Source organism: Triticum aestivum, chromosome 2B (assembly GCF_018294505.1).
Source record: "Triticum aestivum cultivar Chinese Spring chromosome 2B, IWGSC CS RefSeq v2.1, whole genome shotgun sequence".
In the NCBI taxonomy this organism is placed as follows: Eukaryota; Viridiplantae; Streptophyta; class Magnoliopsida; order Poales; family Poaceae; genus Triticum; species Triticum aestivum.
Window position 1 is genome coordinate 418,938,567 of NC_057798.1, and position 4,525 is coordinate 418,943,091.

The 4,525-nt window shown below is 39.7% G+C and overlaps 1 long non-coding RNA gene across 7 annotated transcripts in view; it reads left to right on the forward strand.

Moving 5' to 3' along the window:
* Nucleotides 1-6: 6 nt before the first annotated feature.
* Nucleotides 7-4,525, forward strand: part of LOC123045253 (uncharacterized) — a 13,702-nt gene continuing 9,183 nt past the window's right edge. For 2 of the 7 annotated variants that reach the window (XR_006421194.1, XR_006421198.1), the window contains exons 1-4: nucleotides 7-564; nucleotides 709-1,119; nucleotides 2,247-2,327; nucleotides 3,178-3,323. This is a non-coding gene — a long non-coding RNA (uncharacterized lncRNA). The remainder of the gene's footprint in view (nucleotides 565-708; nucleotides 1,120-2,246; nucleotides 2,328-3,177; nucleotides 3,324-4,525) is intronic. The other 5 variants (XR_006421197.1, XR_006421192.1, XR_006421196.1 and 2 more) reach the window with 5 other exon arrangements.

Genomic DNA, 4,525 nt, shown 5'->3' on the forward strand with positions numbered 1-4,525 from the left:
AGGCTCCATGGCCTCCTACCCCCCTCCACCACCGTAGGCACCATGGCCTCCTACCCCCCTTCACCACCGTAGGCGCACACAGACAGCAGATCCGTGCTGGAGAAGAGCAGCTCCAGTCACGGTTGGGTGCAGCCGCGACGAAGATGAAGGAGCTCCGCCACTCGTCTTTGCCTCCTCGCCGTGTCCTTGTTGCTCCTCCTCCTCTCTCCCTCCGTTCCTAGCAGCGCAACATCCAGGGACAAGGGGAAGGAGCAGCTCGACCCGGCTCCATCTATCTTTCCTAAATGCACGAGGACTGGAGGAGCAGGTGGCAAGGGAAGCCATCATGGCCTCCATATCTCTTTCCGTCGTGCACGAGGACTGGTCGAGAAGGTGGCAAGGGAAGCCGCCATGGCTAGCCGCGGTGCTGCACAGGGATGCCTACCTCCGGGTTTCCGTCTTGTCTCCAATCCCCTTCCGTTTCAGTGTGTGTTCTTTTTTCCTCTTGGCCCGATCTGCTCACATGTTTGGGGTTTCATGTTGTAGGGATCAAGTCTGGTGCGGGCGGTGTGGTATAATGCATAGGTGTGTAATCTTGGCTATGACCTGTGCTGGTGATTTGGCTGTCAACTTCTAAATCTACTAATCATTCAAAAATGTTGAACTTGTTGTCCTGCTGTGTGGACATGTATTGATTATGCTTTTAAGCACTGCGCTTTGTTGATGCAGTGCCATTTATCTGGTACAGGAGAATGTCAATGGTAAAGCATTTGGTTCTGATGGATCATATTATTGGTTCTCTGTTCAACTAAAGATGGCTTCAGATAAGACTACGGTTTGAATATTCATGTATTATTTTTCTGCATGTTGTAGTTTCTTGTTCTTCTATAAACTGGAAGGCCAATATATATTTCTCAATGTATCATTTTGGGACTGTTTGACTGCTGAACAATATTGCCATGCTGATCATTCTTCATGTCTTTGCAATTTTTGGTCTTTGTTTTGATTTCGTTGTGTGGCTGTGCTTCGATCCAGGTGAGTTGAGTTACGGCTTGGTTGGAGATGTTGATGTTGTTCGAGACGTGTGTTGGATTCACCGTTTTCAAGGTTCTGAATAAGGGCAAGTTTGACTAGGTCGAAGTGAGTGCTCTTTGCCACCTCAGCTCTTCGTTTGGTTTGGGTCACTCGTGTTTTTTTCTTTCGACGGCAAAATAACTTCTCTTTTCAAATCACTTAGTGTGTGATATATATATCACATTATAACAGGGTAAGTCTGAAAAAGCCCTTTATTTGAATGAGCAAGAATCCGTGGTGTGCTCCTGAGCTATGTGTCCCTTTTCCAAATGTTAGAAAGATTATCTTAACTTAGTTATCACCTAGAAGTTGGCTTTGGCTACTAGGCCCCTTTGATGTTTGCATGACTTCCAAACCACAAGGAACACTCCAGAACGAAACTCACTTAAGCAGGCTGATAGATGATACCTGTTCTCGAGCCTATTTTCTCAAAATAATAAGAGGCTGAATGCTTTAGACACTTGCCAACCATCTTCTCACCTCGGCATTTCGTTACACTTGATTATTGATTCATAAAGGAGTTGTTCCACATTCACCAATTCCCCAAACTGTATGTACACATTGCTTGCAAAGGAAACAAATTTAAACCCTCTTCAAAAAAAATTGGATTGTTGTAAGGTTAAAAAAATGCATGTGTTATCCTGTAAGCACTTGAATTGAATGGCAAAATGAAAGGTAAATCAGTAGTGGATAATCTTACCTTGTTAGCCTATACAACACCACAGGTAGTATGCAATTGCCAACCCATATATCCCCGGACAGGGCATGCAGGTAGCTCTTGACCTTGCCAGAGAGTGTAAGTAGTTCATTTGGTTCATTTGTTTTGCGTTTTGACATGCATCATTCGTTGCATTTATCTATTCTTGAAAAACTGATGATAAAACGAAATGAATTTTCAATGTTTGGATTGATGATCAGTACTTGCTATATAATGCAGTATATCATTGTCTGCTTTGACAAAATATATCATGGTCAAAGAATACAAATATTTCGCGAGTAGAAAAAGCATACAGATATTAATTATCAGTAAAAAGATGAAGTATTCAGATATAAAAATGCTTTCACCTCACTTGTCAGGCTATTATGAACTATATTTTTGGTGTAATTTCCATATCAGAATAAAACTGGCTCATCCGATGCTTGACTGTATCTTAGCATGCTTATCGAGTACATTCCTTATGTCATTTTTACAGATAAATTCATTTGTGTCAAGTATCACCTTTTGCCATATCAATATGAAAAGTTGTCATATATTGGCCTGTCAAATTTATCAGGTGCCAAGTTCACTCCCATATTCTTAATTTTGTTTCTTCTAATTTTGGTATTGGTGTGTGTATTGTTAGTGAAAACATGCTCTAAGGCAAGCATGCCCTCTGTTACAGCTTGCTAGCCATTTTTGTTTGTGAATACGCAAGGGTGCCTTGCCTTCTCTGCTCTATCAAGTGGGTGAGCTCAATTTTTTAAGGCCAGTCAGGTGACTAAGCCATAAAAATAACAAGGAGAAGAGTCCCTTATCAGTTGATTCGATCTTATCTAGGTTCTATTTTCTTTTAGGCCATGAGTTTTGATGTCTTGGTAAGAGCTACAAATACATTCAAAGAGTAAATCTGTTTTCTTCTACTGAATTTCTGTACATTGTATGAAAAGGGTGCACCTATAACGCCCAGTAGAAATTTCAGCTGAGGGATTTGTGCAGACTTACAAAGCTATCATGATAGATGTTAGTGATTGAATTGTTGGGGTCGCTGGAAACGGGGTGGCTCGAAGCAAATCAGTTACTTATTCAGTATCTTTAACACTCATGGAAACGTTATATGCCCATCCTAAATTCCTAATTACTCCCTCCGTCCCAAAATAATTGTCCCAACCTTAGTATAAATTTGTACTAAAGTTAGTACAAAGTTGAGACACTTATTTTGAGATGGAGGGAGTATTATTGTATCATATAACTGAAAGTGCATTAGACCAGTGGTGTTATGAGAAATAAACAATTTTTGTCCCATAGCTGAACTGTTTCTTTTCTCAGTGTTTATATATGTCAGAGATGTGTATGATTTAGATAATTCTCTTCATTTGTTAACTTTACCGCTTTATTTTTGACATGCTTCATTATGTTAATCAAAGGCACACATCTGACCTCCGGGAAACGAGCAAGCACATCAAGCCACTACCAGATTTCCACCCTTCCCTATACACGTTGGCCCATCTATGAGGTACCAACCAGCTCCATGGCCAAAATCAAAACCCATCGCAAAGACCTCATGCTGAAGGTTTGTAACATCCCAAAATTCTAAATTTTGGAATGTTATAAACAAATAGATAGATTTGATTGGTTGCTTGATTGATTGACTGAAAGTGAGTGAATTCGAAACTTTTTGAAAGTTAAATGAGAGGGAATAAAAGGACTTTCCCAAACTTTCATTTTTGCATTTTATGCTCTTCGTGAATTCAAATTCTTTTCAACACAAAAACCTTGGAGAGAAGATGACATGACTTCTTCCATTTATTTAAATGACAAGGGGTGTTGAGAATATTTGAATTTCATTTGGAAATATTCCAATTCTGAAACTTTATGCGACTCAATGATTTTCACGAGAGAAGATAAAATGACTTCTTCAAATTATATGAAATATGAGTTGGGAGTTTCAAAGAATTAAATTCAAAGCCCCTTTGAATTTATTTTCAATTTGAAATAGATCATCATGCATATTTTATTTTCTTGCATTTTGGTCGATCCTAGAAATTTCACGCAACTCAAGGACCCTTGGAGAGAGTTGGAGATTTCGTTATTTTCATATTGAGAGTTTTCTCGAATTGAAAAGAGGGTCATTTGATTTATTTATTTTATCTTCAATAATTTTTCCGTTATCAAAAAAAATATAAGAGAGGGAATAATATGACTTTCCCAAAGTTAGGAAAAAAATGAAGATCTAATAGATAAATCAATTTTGTTTGCCGGAGTTTTATTCGCATTTTATTTGGATAGGGAAAAAAATGCGTGTTTTCAAAAATTGTTTTTTAGGTCCGGAGAAAAGTTCATTTTGTTCGGCTCATTTTTAGGAGTCGGGGAAAATTTACTTTATTAATTTTGAAGTTCGTTTACATTTTCTTTTATTTATTTTTTTGCGCGCGAGACCGTTTAAAAAAAAAAGAAAAAAAATCCACAGCGCCTTGGGCCAAAGGCCCAAGCCACTAGCCGCCGGCCGGCCAAGAGGCCATAGCGCGCGTGCACCAGGGAGCCGCCGCTTCTTTCTTTCCTAGTCCTAGTAGGACTCTTGTCCTATGTTCGTTTATTCCGTATCTAATTCTAGATCTTTTCCTCTTGTTTCCTAATCCTAATCTATTTCTTGTCCCCTACCCCAAGCAAAACCCTCCCCTCCCCAATATAAATACCCAAGCACCCCCCCTCTAAACACATCAAACCTCTCCTCTCCTCTCCTCTCCTCTCCGCCGCCCCAAGCCGCGCCTCACC